Source organism: Ictidomys tridecemlineatus, chromosome 2 (genome assembly GCF_052094955.1).
Source record: "Ictidomys tridecemlineatus isolate mIctTri1 chromosome 2, mIctTri1.hap1, whole genome shotgun sequence".
NCBI lineage: Eukaryota > Metazoa > Chordata > Mammalia > Rodentia > Sciuridae > Ictidomys > Ictidomys tridecemlineatus.
In genome coordinates this window covers 34733447-34751581 of record NC_135478.1, presented here as the reverse complement: position 1 = coordinate 34751581, position 18135 = coordinate 34733447, and the positions used below count along the sequence as shown (strand labels likewise).

At 41.5% G+C, this 18135-nt stretch overlaps 1 protein-coding gene and 1 long non-coding RNA gene across 2 annotated transcripts in view; one reads left to right on the top strand and one right to left on the bottom strand.

The window, feature by feature from the left end:
• Positions 1-18135, top strand: part of Rarb (retinoic acid receptor beta) — a 707451-nt gene that overhangs the window by 542276 nt on the left and 147040 nt on the right.
• LOC144375056 (uncharacterized) lies at positions 10304-11974 on the bottom strand. The gene is made up of 2 exons (XR_013434409.1): positions 11063-11974; positions 10304-10413 (listed from the first exon to the last, which is right to left on the bottom strand). It is a non-coding gene; the product is annotated as an uncharacterized LOC144375056 (long non-coding RNA).

Here is an 18135-nt window from a genome sequence, read left to right as displayed (position 1 = left end):
GGTGTGTGGCTGTGGGAATAGCAAAGTAATTTTCACAATGAACTTAGATCACAGGATCCGGGTTCTAATCATGCTCTGAACTGTGCAGCCCCAGGCACGTCGGTCACCCTGTTAGATAGCTCCTATAGTTGAACCAAATGGAGTCAGAGCTCATATTTGTTCCTGTGTATTGACCGAGGACCCTACAAACATTACTTCTGACCCTGCATTAACACACAGACCTGAGTGGTATTATATGTGCATTTCACAGATGAAGAAACTGAGACCCAGAGAAATTAAATACTTATCCCAGATGATACAATTGGTCATTGGTACATCTGGTATTGAAATTTGGTTCCGTTTAACTCCCCAATTCGGGATCTGGCTACTTTGCTGTTTTCCTAGATCAGGTTCCAAAATCCTGTGTGTGTCAGTGTGTGAAAAGGGAAAGAGAGAGGGAGGAACTGTTTTGTGTGTGTTGGGGGGGGGAGGGTTGGTAATTCCAGATGACTCCATATGTAGCTTATAGCCTGGAATTTTATTTTTTTGCATATTTGATTTTTTAAATTTGTTCAAGTTAGTTATACATAAGAATGTATTTTGACATATCATGCATAAATGGAGTATAACTTCTCATTCTTCATGTTGTACACGATGTAGATTCACACTGCTCATGTCATCATATATGTATGTAGGGCAATAATGTCTAATTCACTCTACTACTATTATTCCTACTCCCTTGCCCCCTGCACTCCCTTTTCTCCCCTCTGCCTTATCCAAATAGCCTGGAAAAAAAAAATTTTTTTTTCAAAAGTAACCAGAAAGGTGACTCTTCACTTCAGAGCAAATGCAATCCTTTCAGCAACGGCTTGCAAGAGGGAGAAGTGGGGGGGGGGGAGAGGAACTATGGAATGGAAAGTTTCTTAACCCAAGGCTTCCCCGAGGGGTAGCCTTGTTCTCTGTTCTCCAGTTTACGGCTTGCACATTGCTTTCTCGGGAGTGGAAAAATACACAAGTTACAAGGAAATCCACAGACAGAGAGGCGCAGGGAGGGATTTAAAGGGTGGGCTGGGGACGAGTGGCGACGGCGGGTGGGTGGGTGGCGGGGGGATGCCCGATGGCACGCCTGGCCGAGGCGCCGCGGATAAAAAGGCAGTAAAGGGAGAGAAGTTGGCGCTCCACGTGAGCCGGGAGCGGCCGCCTGGCTCCTCCCCGGCTCGTTTTAAAAGCGCTTCTTGCATTGTTTTTTAAGGTGAGAAATGGGAAAGAAAGCGCCGGCTGGTGCGCTCGCTGCCTGCCTCTCTGGCTGTCTGCTTTTGCAGGGCTGCTGGGAGTTTTTAAGCTCTGTGAGAATCCTGGGAGTTGGTGATGTCAGACTAGTTGGGTCATTTGAAGGTTAGCAGCCCGGGAAGGGTTCACCGAAAGTTCACTCGCATATATTAGGCAATTCAATCTTTCATTCTGTGTGACAGAAGTAGTAGGAAGTGAGCTGTTCAGAGGCAGGAGGGTCTATTCTTTGCCAAAGGGGGGACCAGAATTCCCCCAGGCGAGCAGTTTGAGGACTGGGATGCCGAGGACGCGAGCGAGCCGGGCAGGGTCTGTCTGGGCACCGTCGGGGTAGGAACCGGAGCGCATTCGGAAGGCTTTTTGCAGGCATTTCCTTGGAAGGAGAACTTGGGATCATTCTGGGAACCCCCCGCCCCGGCTGGATTGGCCGAGCAAGCCTGGAAAATGGTAAATGATCATTTGGATCAATTACAGGCTTTTAGCTGGCTTGTCTGTCATAATTCATGATTCGGGGCTGGGAAAAAGACCAACAGCCTACGTGCCAAAAAAGGGGCAGAGTTTGATGGAGTTGGGTGGACTTTTCTATGCCATTTGCCTCCACACCTAGAGGATAAGCACTTTTACAGACATTCGGTGCAGGGGAGATCATGTTTGACTGTATGGATGTTCTGTCAGTGAGTCCTGGGCAAATCCTGGATTTCTACACTGCGAGTCCGTCTTCCTGCATGCTCCAGGAGAAAGCTCTCAAAGCATGCTTCAGTGGATTGACCCAAACCGAATGGCAGCATCGGCACACTGCTCAATGTAGGTTTATTTTTTTTTCCCTTCTTCTACCAAGAAAAAAAAATTAATGGTTTCTCTTGCATGCAATAAAGACATTGGAAATAAACTGCATTGGTAGCAAGACAAAGGATTTAACGATTTAATGCTGAAGGGGTGTGATATGCACGCATGCATATTGATTCCCCTCTGCTGAAAATTTCCTGTTAAGATGTTTGCTTCCCCAAATAACGGCTCCCGTACCCGTGCCCCTCTCTTCCCCCCCCTTATAATCTCTTGGAAACAGTTTTTAAAATATGCCTGGAGGGACGGAGTGGGGGGAGTAGAGGGGTGACCACAGGACTTTGAAACATTCTTCAAGTAGGGCAGTTTGACACACTGTGCAGGTTTTACCAAGATGTGTGCGAGAGGAATTTAACTTTGCTGTTCTTTGGATTAGCTGCTAGTTGTATATATCCCTCTCTTGTGTATTTCAGCAGTCCAAAGTAATTAAAATATGACATCTTCCCTGCAAGGAATTTAGCCTAATTAAGGTGGCTGCTGCTCCCGAAGTTCATAAACCACCAGTTCAGGCGGCCGCCTCCAATGTTTTCCTTGCTAAGGAAAGGCAATATTTCTTAGCATTGACCCTGCTGCCACCTTTCCGAGTCACTTTGTTGGTCTAAGAAGTTGTTGTTTTGCTAGAAAACTACTGGCAATGAACACCCCTTGGGCTGAGCCATCCATTATTTCCATATCTTGCAATTCAGCCGGGAGCCTGGACACCAGCTAAATGAAAGGAAATATAAGTGGGGTAGCCCAGTTTTTTTAAAAAAAATATTGACTATTTGGTTATCTGATGCTGACACGGTGCCGAGGCACGCATCTGGTCAACAGTAGCCTGGCTGCAGGATTGAGAAATGACCAGGAGTCCCAGAAAATTCCACCTTCGGGTGGCTGTAGTGGGAGCCTGCAGGATACTTTGCCGCCCTGACAGTGATTTAGATAAATGGCTCAGCTATCTATCAAAATGTTTTTAGTACTTTATTTGACAATTCATTGGAGCATTAGCCTGAAAATGACATTTTAAATCTTTGTTTTCAAAGAGGTCAAAGTTTAACTGGAAGAAATTGAGTTTTCCTAATAACATGGTGGCTAATCTAAAAGAGAGACAGGAAAAGAGGAAAGGACAAGACAGGATTTAAACTGTCCTCTCTGAAACTTTTTCTTAAGGAAAAAAAAAAAAGGCTTGGTTCTTGGGCCAGGAAATCAACAGGTTTGTAGCTGAAAAATCAATAACCATCTGATGCCAATGGTCTGGCTGTCTGACTTAACATTTCATACAGCCATAGGCAGAGAAAAAAAATTATGTATGTAGTTTTCGTAAGGCGTCTTAATCTTCAACTTCTCCCTAATGTCTTTTCTTTCTTGCTGCCTATTTTCTTACTCCAAGAAACTGTTACAAAATAATTTTCCAATCCACTCGGATCTTTTAGACCAGTCCTCTCTGTAGCAATTAAAACATTATGAACAATTTCAGTTGGAATCCCAAGGAACTGGGGCAGTCTGAAACTTTTTGTTGCAGAAACTTGTAAGGAAACATATTTTTTTTTTAACAGAAGGAAAAATATGGTTTGGGATCCTTTTGGAAAGTTATTCAACTTAATAGAGCTTTTAGGCGTAGACAATCTCCCTTTTGTAATTAGCCCTCCAAACGTGCCTATTAAGTTGTAAGAGTAGAGGGAAAAGCTTTGTTTGTTCTCGAACAAGTTAAACAAGGGATTTGCTTTATCTGGGAGAGCGAGTGGTGAATGTGTCATTTGCCTAGGGCTAGCCCGATAAGCAAGAAGTGTTGATAACAGCCAAGTTGAGCTAATCAAAGAAACTTGCATTAGACAAAGTAAATAAAGCCTTCTGACAAAAGGATTTCAGAAATTCCAGTGTCTTATTTTTGTAAGCAGGGCAATTAGTGCTTATTGTGGTCAATTTCACAAGGGTTTAAATCCCACACCCTAACTTTAGGTTAAATGGATAAAATGTAAATATTGTTTGTGCCCCTGCAGAGCTGTTTTATTCTCTATAAACCACTGTATGACTAGTCAGTTTAGTTGTTCAAACTATTTAAGCATAAAAAAAAACCCTAAAATTAAAACACTTTAAAAAGAGATTCTAAAAAATGTCTGCACCACTCGGGGCCCTGGCTGTGTTGGGTCACAGTGGAATAGCTAGTTGGGGCTTTTGAAATAAAAGTACATTAGGGTACATTTGTATAAGTAAGAACATAAAAACCACAGCCTTTTCCATTGTACTTAATGGCTGTTTTGATGAGAAGCAGATCTGTTTGTGCTCTTAACACAGAGGAAACAGTGGGCAAAGGAGGAGAAAAATAGAACGAAATTCCAACCCAAACTGCTTTCTACTTTGAGATCCTACTTAGATTTTTATGGTGTGTGTGTGTGTGTGTGTGTGTGTGTAGGAAATAGAATCAAACCTTTGAACATAGATTACACCACAAGTTCACTTTGAAAGATGCTAGAGTATTCCTTTTCTTCTTCTTTTTTTTTTTTCTTTTTAACTTTAAAGGAAGAGAATGACATGCCAACCGAGCTGCCGGCTGTCTGTCCTAAGGCCTTCAAATTGCTTGTTATAAACATGCAAAGTTAGGATTAGGGGGCTACTAAGGGAATGTGGTATAGATAATAGGAATGAACACTGCCCTGGCAGGTATGTGAGTCGCTAGGTTTCTTCTCAGATGCCTTCTGGATTATCTGGGTTTAAGGTTGCTCCAGATGTTTGCAGCATCAATTGCTCAGGGGGCATAAGGATAAATCTTAATACTTTTTGTTCTAAATATAGTTGCTTTTGGTGAAATTGTGAGTGTGACAACTTCTTGGCCCCTTTCCCTGTCTTCTCCCTACTCCATACATCAAAAGGAGAAAGGGCAAAAAAAAAAAAATTTTTTTTCTTTTTGAAATAGGATTTCACCCATTAATGAGACGAAATTATTTTTAAAACAAACAGTGAATGGGTGATTAAGGAACAAGAAAAGCCCTCTTCTCCAAGTCTTGGGACCTAAATTTTAAGTATTAAACAGTATCTAAATCCTCTCCTAGTGAGATATAAATTGGGGTCAAAGTGGCAAAATCAAAGATACCCTGTGAAAGAGAGACTAAATAAAGACTGACAGCCACAGTATGAATTGAATGGGGTTTTGAATAAATATTTCAGTGAAAAGGCCCAATTGTTTTTCTAAAGTAGGACATAATTTTCTGCTTCTCTGCCACATGACTGTGGTAACTAATACCATGAGAAAGAAGAGAAGAACAGGGACTTTTGCTTAAGTCTCCAAAAGAGCACAGGATAAGGTCATTTTTTAAAAAATAAGCAGGAGATTCACTAAGTTTTTCTTTGCTGTAGAAGAAAAGAAATATTAAAATGTTGTCAATAGGCAGATAAATTGGTATGTTTAGGAGGGAAGTATTGATATGTAACTTATAAGGAAAAAAAAAAAAAGCATGAGTTGAAGTTTTACCACCAGAAAAAGGTGGATTCTAAAGACTAAGAAACAGTGGGTGAGATAGACATCTGTTTGTTTAAACTCAAGCTATGGAATTGATCAGGAAGCTCTAGTTAGAATTTGATTTGCCAGCCAGAATGGAAAGCCCTTGCATTGAATCTGATCTTTACTTTTTTGTCTCTTTAAAAGATAAATGGCTAGAATGTTGATTTTCTCGTGGGATGATGGACATGAATCAAAAGTTTCATTCTCTTTTCTAGAAGTCTGGTTCTGACCATGTATAACCAGTCAATATTGTCAGGGAGGTTTTGTTTGTTTGTTTATAATTTCTTTAAGCCTAAGAATTAAAGAAAGTTCCTGTAGATTATCAGACACATATAACTTACCTTCCTCATATGTTAAATCCCTGTACACATTCCACAAACATTGCTAAACTCTTTCCCAGAGGGTAAATATACAATAAGTGAGAAAGATTATAAATTCTTCTCTCAAGAAATTTATAATTTTTAAAACTTTAAAAAGCTGCAAATTCTTCAATTAGAAGATTATCGTGTGGGAGGAAGACAGAGATGTAAAAACCAACATACAAAGTAGAAAGCTCTTTTCAAGTTGCACAGGAATTTAACAATAAGCACAGTGTTCATTTTAGAAGCTCTTTTTAAAAATCTTCTATGGCGTTTGAGTTATGTGTATGTGCCAATAAATTAATTTTTAAATGACATTTTTATACTTTAAATGTTCTAATATAAATCCAGTTAACTATCAATTAAATAAATTATTTCAGAAATGGGAGTTTTTGATGAAGGTTAATCAGAAAAAAAAACCTTGGCTAAAAACCTTTCCAAAGATATTAATGTAGAATCTTGCCTTTCAAATGACTGGGTGGTTATCGCAATCATGTATCTCTGATTTTCTAGAATAACCTACTTTCACATATGCTGCCACAGTTCCCACATAAATCATTGAAATATGCCAGATATTTCACTATTACGACATCTCCTAGTCTGCCCCTTGAACCCAGGAGTGGCACAGAAAGTCTTTGTTTGGATTCTATGGTCAATATAACTGGAGCGCTCACAGCTTAATTTTTCCATTATGACTGAAGATCGCCTTGTGTTTCTGGGTCATTCTTCTGAACATGAATTCCTTTTGTAGTAAACTGTGGATCTGTAAATAGAAGGCATCCCCTGCAAAATGGATTGGACTGTGCCTCTCACTCCTGCACCTCTGAGCTCTGTGTGTGTGTGTGTGTGTGTGTGTGTATGTGTGTGTTGGGATGGGGGAGTGGGAAATAAGTTGAATTGTTATGAACAAATCTTTGCCAGCTTCTTAAAAAGTTCAATTTAGAGGTGCTAGAGGAAGGAGGGCAGAGTCAACTCAGGTTTCAGATTTATCAGTATCCTGTCTGTAAGTGGCTTGGCCTAAGTACCTCTTGTTAAATAGGCAATGTGATAACCTGCTTTATCTGTAAGATCTAATAACACCACCTCATCAGTCAATGTGTTGTTTGAATTCTTCTCTTTTCTTCCCTGGCTTCCTTGCTTTATCATTGAGAAGCAGGATTCCCATCCTCTCCCATCCCACCCCCCAACCCTTTCAAATGAATGAAAAAAAATAAAGTTGGAAAAGTTCTTTGTACTAGGAAGCCTTAGAGAGTAAGTCTCCCAGCTCTTTTATTTGTCTTGGGCTTTTAGAACTTCGTACAAGGGAATTCAAACAGGCACTGAAACTGCTGACTTACTTGCTTTTTCTCTGGCCTTGCAGGGTAGGGAGCTAAAGGGGGCCATTCAGTAAGATAAGACTCTTGGCCCCCTGCAAGATAAGGCGAGGATAACAGGAACTGACGTCAGGGAGGCGACCCAGCCTGGCTGAGCATTTCCTCTAGTCAGGGCACATTGATTCCAAGAGGCCCAGGCCTCTCAGAATATCTGATGGAGTGTACCAGCTCAGAAATAGGAGGAAGGTGGCAGATTTTAACAGGGCATTGGTGGGTGATCCTGCCCCGGATTCCCAGATGCAGAGTTCTCTAAATGCAATGTAAAAAGGACTTGTGTGATTTTTAATAAATGCCAATTCTGAGATCGCAGCTGTAATTTTACCTTGTCATGTAGGAGGCATTTGTCCCCAGCTGTCAACAATTTCCTGCTGTTGTCTAAGACAAGTCTATCCACCCATCACCAGATAGTATCCACTCACAAACCTTGCCAGCCCTCCATATAGAACAAAATGTGAGGGAATTCACATTGTCAGAGTTAATCCCTGGGACTCCTATTTACTTTAGTAAGTACAAAGTTCCCACCCCCATCCGCATCATATGACAGCATTGCTAAAGCCATTTCATTTACACCAGCCCTGAAATCACAGCACTTCTCCTGTTTTCTTCGTCTTTTCTAACTCAGGGTGTTTTTTTGTTTGTTTGTTTGTTTGTTCTGTTTTCTGAAGCATCTCTGATTTGAGGTTTGGAGAAAGAGGACTTCAAATGAAAGAGTCCTATCTTAATTTTTTAAATTCACAGATTCTTTTTTTAAGTTCACTACTATCTTAAAGATAGTCCCATATATATATATTTTAATTTTCATATGGAACAAGCAATTCTTCTCATTTGACCCAGATTTAGTGAGATGTTTTGTTGTTGTTGTTATTGATCAATGACTGATTTGCCACAGATTAAAATTTTATCAGATCAGACGAAAAAAAAAAAAAGCTGAATTTAAAAGACTGCAACTCACGACCAAATTAGATGAGAGCATCAATTAACGGTGAGAAAAAGATTTGTATCCTATTTATCCCAATTTTTTCTCCAATTTCCAGAGCAAATGAAGACATCATGTAATAAATCCTTCTCAAAAATATTATGGCTTTCAACAGCTACAGTACCTTTGTCATATCATCAAAGTCCATAATTGCTAAAAAAAAAAAAAAAGGCTGATGGTCTGAAGGCCGTCTCAGCTTCAAAAGATTTTTTTGTAGGGTCTGGTCTATTGGAAAGCTTGGGGGTATAATTAACTAAAATGGAAATGGAGGCAGCGAAATTTAGTTCCTGATGTTTTAATTTAGCTCAGTACTACCATGTGTTATTGAAGAGAATTCTTAAAGGCAAACATAATTATTTCATTATGGCCCTCAGAATGCTTTCATTGGCTTTAATGACAAGAAGCTGTATAAAAAGACATACATTTTAATTAGTCCTTCTTATATTTACATCAGATAAATAACAAATAATTGATGAAAAACAAGTCTTTGGAATGGACGATTTCACAGAGTGCGCTGGTTACAGTTTAACGATGAAACATTTCTCTGTTGCTTTGCATTTTAATTATCTAGACATTACAGTCGTGGTACCGTGAGCTAAAAATCTGTTGTTGCCATTTTACTACAAAAAAAAAAAAAATTTCACAATTAATGCCTACAAATGGAAAGCTGAGAAAGGTAGTAGATGTGCATCTCTGAGGAGGTAAATTGACAGTTGCATTAATTCTACTACATTGGTTAGCATTCTTTGTGATCACATTTATCTTTTACGCTTCATCTTTTTGGATTAATACCATCGGGGGGTTCTCGTGTGTCTCCAACAGCCACATGTTCTCCCGAACACCTTGCCTGCTCTCTAGCTGCCTGCTCCGGGAAGCTGGCACGAATGTGCCTTTGCCAATGTGCACTGGAAATTCAGAGAGTCTTTGCCGTGTTACAGGCCTGCTTCCCCTTTGATTTTTATATGAAAACCCATTTCACATGATTCATCCGTTTTGGTGTACAGAACACTAATTGTTATTATTGATTTTAAATTCCATGACCATTACAAGTAACCCAGATGACTGGCAGATAAAGGGTAATAATCCATGGAGTTCTGGAACTGTTTCATGTTTGTCTGGAGTACTTTATGTGATCAATATTAACTGCCCCATTGAAACTAACTGCTGTATCAAATAACAGTCAATCACATGAATGTGCTTAGAGATTATTTATTGAAAGCTCTAATTGTTCACCGGGGCCCTGCTTATCAGAGGAAACAATAGGAACTCGAGATAGGATGAACAGGTTTGGATCTTCGAGGAAAGTTGGAGGATGAATGGGCATCTCTCTGCTACTGGGTCAAAGACTCCAGTAACCCATGCTGGGCTCCTAGTGGGCAGAAGTTACAAATACCCTAGCACCTGGGCATTGACAGCATTCTAGAGAGGAGATATTAATTGTCTTGCACTCAGCAGAGGCTGTGAAAAGTCGTCACGGGCTAATAGTGTTACCACTTCTCCCACTCCTTCTCACACTCGCGACCCTCCCCTGCACCTCTCCACCCCTGCTTCCTCCTCACTGCCTGACGGTCTGAGATGATGGAAATAGCCTGACTTGGCACAGGATGCATTTCTACAGGTATGGAATGGGAATAATAATAATGTCTCCTTTGAAGGATTAGAGATCGTGTGGATTGGCTTTCTGTTCTCATCTTGAAAACATACAGATGTTGGTAGATTTTTTTCTGCTCTGATTTTGGCATGACACCAAAGGTGGATTATGCACCTTTGCTCATAGCAGCCAGAATCTTTTTTAGTTCTCTCTAAATTATGTGTCACCTTTCCTCAGTGAAGTGGTTCCTCCACCTGAAGCTCAATGCCCTAGGGACAGTCCTTCTTGTTGGTCCTGATTCTGGGGTATCCATTTCCTAACTACCCACTGCCCCAACTTTCTACAAATGACTGACTTTTACCAGTGAGCCTGGTCACCTTCAATGTTGTCACAGTATACTTAGTCCAGAGACACTGCTGGTGGCACACTTCATTTTTATTGCTCTTTGATGGATTAGACCTAACGGTGTTCAGTCCAACGTGGGACTCTCTCGGGTATCTGCCGTGTGCCAGGCTCCTTGATGTGACCTATGAGGACAAATCACAATGTAATGGGAGAGACTAGTGTACACAGGTCATGGTGACACAACCCCCCTGATAACACAAACATCTCCTCAGGACTTTGGACCTGAGATTGATGGTGAAAACAAGGACCCATTGGGAACCACAGCTGGTTCATAAGGCAGTGTGGTCAAGTGGGGTACCCATTTGTGTCACAAAGTGAGGTTTTTTTTTCTGTGTGTTGGACTCAGAGGTAATCTCTAACAGGATTTCAGGAAGAGGATTGTGTTTGTTTGCTTTTGTGGCACTGGAGATTGAACCCCAGGGTACTCTAGCCTAGCCCTTTTTAATTTTTGTTTTGAGACAGGTTCTCACTGAGTTGTGGCCTCGAACGTTTGATCCCCTTGCCTCAGCCTCCCAGGTAGCTGGAATTTTAGGTGTACACCACCATGCAGGGCCCATAAAGGAGTTTTAAACCTATCTTGAGCAGTGAAATGAATGCATGCCTTCAGAACTTGCTTTTTGAAAATGTTCCCATGCATATTTCTGAAGCATTTGTTAAATAATGATATTCTTTGGGAGTTGATTTGATTCGATTTTTACAATCTTTTTCTTTGGGATTGCTTCTGCGATTTATGGCTGTGTAACAAACCATCCCCAAACTTAGTGGCCTCACCATTTATTGTCTCCTTATCCTGTTGATTGACTGGGCTCAGCCTGGCAGATCTTCATGGGGCCACGTCTTGCAGGGTTAAATGGGCTGCGGTCCCAGAAGGCTCCCTCACAGGGCTGGCCTGGTGTTGATGTTGGCTGCTGGCAGGGCCCTCGGCTGGGCTGTCGCCTGGAGTGTCAGCATGTGGTTTCTGCTGCTCACAGCACGGCAGCCATATTTTGAGAGGGGTGGCCTAAGAGGAGCCCTCCAAGGAGGAGGAAATGGAATTTCTCAGTGCTCTTCAAGGTCCAAAATGGACAGAGTCTCTTTCACTGTATTCTGGTTAATCAGTCACAGGACCAGCCCAGATTCAATAAATCTGCCTCTCAGCAGGGGGAGGGGTGGAGTGGCAAAGAAAGTCCAGCGATCCTTTAGTCTACCCTAACAATCACAGCATGAGTGCCCTATACTGAGAAGAAAAATCTCATCTCCAGAGAGAGGCTACCAGGATGGTGGGTTTTCAGTCAGCTTGGGTTTTGACTGGTTAAATATTTAACAAAATTCTGCCCTCGGGAGTGTGTACACATTATCAGGTAATTCCCCACCACCCTATGAGACAGTTATTATATTCTCATTTTATAGATGAGGAAATTGAGGCTCAGAGAAGATAAGGAACATGACTGATGTCACACAGATAATAAGTCCTAGAGCCGGGCTTCCAATCCCAGGTAGTCTTTTCTTCACCTTCCACGGAGGGTCCTGGGAGTCTGCAGTTTGATTGTCATCTCTGCCAGTGAAGAATTCCTAATTATAGCCATGTGGCGCACACCTGTAATCCCAGAACTGAGGACGAAGAGGCAGGAGGATCATGTGTTCGAAGCCAGCCTGAGAAATCTAGCAAGGCCCTAAGCAATTTAGTAAGACCCTGTCTTTAAATAAAATATGAAAAAAAAAAAAAAAGGACTGGGGATGTGCCTCAGTGGTTAAGTGTCCCCGAGTTCATTCCCCTGTACAAAAAAAAAAAAAAATTCTAATTATGCCAGGAAAGGACCAGAGAGTGTTTTGATTTGAGGGAAAAGGTGGACTAGAGAGGTAAAGAACTGTAGCTCACATAATTTCCTCTGATTACATTATTTTTTTTTTCTAATATAAACCACAGCCTTAAATTGGGGAGGAAACTCTGTCCAAAGGATTTTACACTTTTGTCCTTTGGTTTTTACATCCTGTTTGTTGTTGAGGTCTGTGCTGACCTGGCTACCGCTGCAGCTCACAGGGCTGGGGGCAGGATTAGTGGAGTACTTACTGAGGATTCTCAGGAAGATGAGAGATGAGAAGGAGGCTTTTCATGTTAGTGTAGCTCATCTAAATGCGGGTACTGGTGTTCATGCAAGATGGTGCATTTAGATCAGCACTGATACTGTGTAAACAAAAAAACTAAAAAAAAAAAAAAAAGGAAGAGAACTTTCTCAGAGTGGAATTGAATGGATATTTCTATATTTGCCACCTATTTTAAATCTCTATTGTGTTGGCAGGATCCCATACCTAGCCTCGCCAATACTCTTAAGTGAAACTTATAGGCATCATAATGATTAGTACTGGTCTTTCAGCAAATACTTTTTTTTTTTTTTTTTTAGTGACTTTAAATATATTGTTAGTGTTTGGAATTTTTATGCACCAGGTCAAGAAATCAATTGTTGTTGGAAGTATCTATGTTGAGGAAATTGAGACAGATGAAGTAGAATGATTGGCAGGAAGTGACATAGTAGCTTCTAGATGGAAGTAGGTCTAAACCTGCAAGGTGCCCACTTGAGGGTGGAGTGCATTGTGGGACGGATGCAGAGACTTTACCTGCTGCCTCTGCTGTGGAGCATCCTCTGCAAAATGGTTCCATAATCCTTACAATCTGCATCTTCATCAAAAGCCTTGACTACGAGAGTGTATTTGACACATTATACTCAGTAAATAGACTATTTCCCCAATATTATATTGTGGAAAAGCTTTTTAGATGTGAAAAAAAATGGACCTCATTTACTTGTAACAACTGGATACTCAACACCATATTTACCATTACAAAACAGCCTATGTGTGCTGTTTTCTGCATTTCTTACCCATTTTTCCTTTGACGTGTGTATTTTGTTGTTTTTGTTTTGTTGACTGAGTTCCTTCAGTAAACTGGAAAGTGTCTGAGGTCAGGTTGTGTGTGTTACCTGCTTCTCTGGGGTTGGTATGGTTCTTGGTCCATGGTCAATATTCAGTAAACTATGGCTGTCCAGAGGATGTTCAGTGCACCCTTCCCTTGACCTCTGGCCAGCAAGGCTGTCTGCAGTGATGGAGATAGTCTGTAATTCTGCATTTCAAATGTGGTAATCACTAGTCACATGTAGCTGCTGAGCCCTTGAGATGTAGCTGCTATATTTGAGGAGTGAATTTTTAATTTTAGTTCATGGTGATTAATTTAACTTTCAATAACCACATGTGGTCCTTAGTTACTGTGTCGGACAACACAGCTCTATCTACTCCAGCTGTTATTCTTTCTATTATTTGTTCATTCTGTTTCATTCCCTTTCCCTTTAGCCTGTTCTCTCCTCTTCTATTGCTATTAGCAAGCTCTAATTATGTCTTTATGTAGATGGTAAATAGACGGCAGGAGAATGTAAACAGAATACTGTAGGGTGGTGATTTCACTCATTGTTTAACTGCTCTTTCTTCTGGGTGGAACAATTTTTCCTGGGGCCTGGCAAGTCTTTCGCACTTATTTTTGCTCACATTTGTTTTGCAAAGCAAAACTAAGATTTTTACAGAATCTCATTGGGCTAGACTTAAATTTTATTCCAGCTAGGATTACAAGTCTATGTCACCATGTCCTGCTGTGATTGATTTTAATTACAATGAAACCATCACCATCATCACAATACTTATTGAGTGCCTGTTATGTGCTAAGTGTTTAAATAATCCATGTCCTCACAGCAGCCCAAAGAAGCAGGCACTACAATTACCCCCATTTTGCAGATGACAATTCCCAAGTACCAATAAAATTTTTGCAGCAGGAATATGGTGGCAGATAACTTGCATCCCTTAGCTTTACACACGCTTGGTTTTCAAATGGATACAGGTACATTCAGATTAACCTGAACAGCTCAACAAACTTCAGGGAGGAGGGAGATGAACAGGCCATACTCTATGGAAGCCTCAGTTTGCCTTCTAGAAAGTTCCATGCACACTCTGCTGGGGGGGAGGGCGCCTTCTGCTCACATCTTTGTGCCTGGCTTTGTAAACCACTGCCTGACACATACTAAGTACTCAGAAATTATGCCGAGTGTAGTTCAGTGGAAGTGGACTTGAAATTCAGAACATCTCAAGTGGTCTCTGCTTTTGTTTGATTATATATTTGGGGGTTACTCAAAACACCATAAGTAATCTCAAGGAGGCTGCCAAGAAACTTGGAAGGTTCAAGTTGGCTGTTATGGACAGTCCTTATAAATGTGTTTTCTAGGAAACTCACCCCCTGAAAATGTGAAAATATTTTCCTTGGGTTTCTGGCAGGCTCACTGGTGTCATGGAAATAGTTTTTCTGATAGTTCTGTAGACCAGGACATTATCAGGCTTCCCTTCCTCCCTTTTTGTCCATCCCTAGAAATGGTGGGAAGAATGTAAATGAAATAAAACTTAAACCACCAAGAGGAACTTCTGAACCAAGGGATACTTCCTCCCTGTAATGGTATCAGGTTGTGATTGATTTGGAGGTGTTGGGGGGTAACCTGGGATTGAACTCAGGGGCAGTCCACCACAGAGCCACATCCCCAGCCCTATTTTGTATTTTATTCAGAGACAGGGTCTCATTGAGTTGCTTAGCACCTCGTTTTTACTGAGGCTGGCTTTGAACTTGTGATCCTCCTGCCTCAGCCTCCAGAGTTGCTAGGATTACAGGCATATGCCACCGTGTCCTGCTGGGATTGATTTTTATTTCAATGAAACAGTCACCATCATTACAATACTTATTGAGTGCCTGTTACAGTACCAAGTATTTAAAATAATCTATGTCCTCATTAGCAGCCCAAAAGAGGTAGGCAGTACAATTACTAAGTTCCAAGAGGTTCCAGTAGCTCAACCCTTCCAAATAGGAGAAAAGAAGATGAATGTTCCTCTCTCTGCTCTCTATAATGTCGGGGTCCTTCTTTGCATCAACTGTATAAAGTAAATTCCTATTTTCTTTTCAAGGGGGAGGGGCGGGGTTGGGAAGGTTGGAAGCCTCAGAACCCACGGTAATAAGAGTTCCCAAGTGAAAGCTGAAAACAATACATTTTTAACAAAATGGGCAGTTACTCTAATTGCTGTGCCCCTACTGTTCAATTCCTTTTTATGTCCTAATTCATTAAATTATGTGCACACACAGGCTTATTATTTACAGATGTATGCACTTTTAACTGGCTCATCTGAAACAGATGTTTCACGAAAGGTAACAGAGAGCAAGTGATCTAAACCCTCTTTTAGTGGGCATCAAGTGAGCATTATGGCCCATTACCTGCAGGTCTTTTGCTATTATTTTGAATTGCAATGTCCAGTGTGATGAGAGTTCAATTTGTCCCCTAGAGGAACAGATGAAAATTCAAGAGCTTTATAAGTGAACATCTGCCTCTCACAATAAAAACGGGTGTGCAGGTGACAGGCAGGTGGCATTCATATGTGTGTTTGGGAGGATGTGTGCCTCTTATAAACAATCTGAGGGAAAAATAGACTCCTGCATGCTGGGAGGTGTGGTTCATTGAGGAGGCCTGCTTTGGAGACCAGTGTCACGACACTAACTAGCTGTAGCAATAATGCATGCCTCTTTTTCAAAACAAGGTGATAAAAATAAATAAAAACACATAAAAACAAGGTGACATGACCCAATAAAAATAAATATGACCAATTTGCCATATGAGCATACACCGGGTAGTATACCCAGCTGTGGACAGTTATTTTTAAACATCAGGCTATTGAGAAGCAATATTAATCACCCCTTAAAGTCCACAGTGAGATTTATTATTTATAAATTGTCGGAAGTTCTCTGAATAAACAAACAAAAATTTGGAGCAGAAAGACAGCTGTTGTGGTGCCATTGTGCACACTGAAAGCTGGAAATAGTCACAACTGAAATATAAATCAGGATATGAAATATTAAGTGACATATCAGGTTTATTGCATATGTGACCATGAGAGTGCATTTTATTTTGTCTTATAGAGCTCTAAAAAGTCCATGTAATGGATTAAAGGTATTAAAACTCCCATATTCTGCCTGGCTCTCGGCCAGAGAACAAGGCATGATAAATAATCCCAATAGACAGAATATGTAGGAAGGAATTTTAAAGTGTATTTATGGTGGACATATTGACCTACCTACCTAATAAAAATGTATACATGAGGTTGGTTTTGAAGGAAATGTGCAGTCCCTTACAGCACACTGTAGTGTTTGAATTTTTAAAATATTGCCCAAATCTCTGTGACACATGGCTATCATGCTCTGTCTTTACCCTGAAAATGGGGAAAGGCATGAATTTTATAGTAACATGTGTAGTTACTCTAAGAAGAAATAGTTTTAAATTTCTTTTAAAGCAGAAGTCAGCAAATTGACCCATTTCTGGCCAGTGTTTATAAAGTTTTCTTGGATCATGCCCCACTTATGCATTTACAGCTATAGCTCAGGGGCTGTCACAAAGCCTGACACAGTTACTGTCTGACCCTTTGTTCCATACAAGTTGGCTGACGCTGCCTGAAACAAACAAACAAACAAACAAACAAAAAGTTCACAGGGCTCTTAGGAATAGAACTGAGTTCCTCATTTCTCTTTTATACTGATCCCGTTTATGTCAGTTCAGGCTAATTGTGGATCACACCATTTCCTAAACTGTGTGCCTTTGACCAAGTCATTTAATTTCTCTTAACTTCAGTTTCTATTGCATGACCTATCAATTTCACTTCTATGTATGAACCCAAGAGAACTAAAAATATATGTCTGTAAAGAATAAATAAAATAAATAAGCTTCATTTTCCCCTCTTGTGAATATGGGAAATAAAACAAACTGATCATGATAATAATGCCTGCTGTTCTTCACACTTTTGCCCTGAAGGTGCAGGTGAGCCCATTGTGGGAGTGCCTCAGGCCCTCCCTCTGCCTCTTGTGAGATGTGGAATCTGCTCTGTTGGAGCTTTTACCATTCATTTGATAGCACAGAGGAGGATTTAGGGAGCTCCTGCTAGGTTTGGGGCACCTTTTTCAAGCACTGAGGATTGAAAGTTACCTGGTGTGATGGTGCACATCTGTAATCCCAACGACTGGGGAGGCTGATGAGGCAGGAGGATCGCAAGTTTGACACCAGTCTCTGCAATTGAGAGAGATCCTCAGCAATCTTGCAAGACCCCGTCTCACAATTAAAAAGGGCTGGGGATGGAGCTCAGTTGTCGATCGCCCCAGGTGATTAAAAAAAAAAAAAGTTGAAGCCTACTTGTGCATCTGCGATGTTGACCATCCGGGAAGCCTAGCAAATCAAAATCAAATCCTTTCTCTAGTTTGGGACACATTTGATGTCTGTTTGGCGGGCAGGGAAGAGCCCGGTGCTTCCAAGGACCTCGGCCTGCATCACCATCTCTGGCCTCTGGCCTGATTGACGGCTCACTTCCCTGCCCTCTCCACCCCTCCCACCTCCTCTCCACCCCTCCCACCTCCTCTCCACCCCTCCCACCTCCTCTCCACCCCTCCCACCTCCTCTCCACTCCCTCCCACCTCCTCTCCACTCCCTCCCACCTCCTCTCCACTCCCTCCCACCTCCTCTCCACTCCCTCCCACCTCCTCTCCACCCCTCCCACCTCCTCCCCTGATCCCCTCCCCTCTGCAACACGTGAGCCCAGCACTGCAGCTCAGACTTCGGGTCTGAGCAGCTGTCGAAAGCTCTCAAAGGAGAGGCCACAGTGGAAAGGAGTGTGTAAAGAAGCCGTTGGGAGGGTGCTGGGCAGCCCGGATTGGGGACATGCCAGGGAAACCCATGAGGAGAGGGCAGTGGCAGTACTTTGGATTGATGCCTGTAGGTCTGGGAAGGAAGGCACCGATGAGGGAGGGTGTG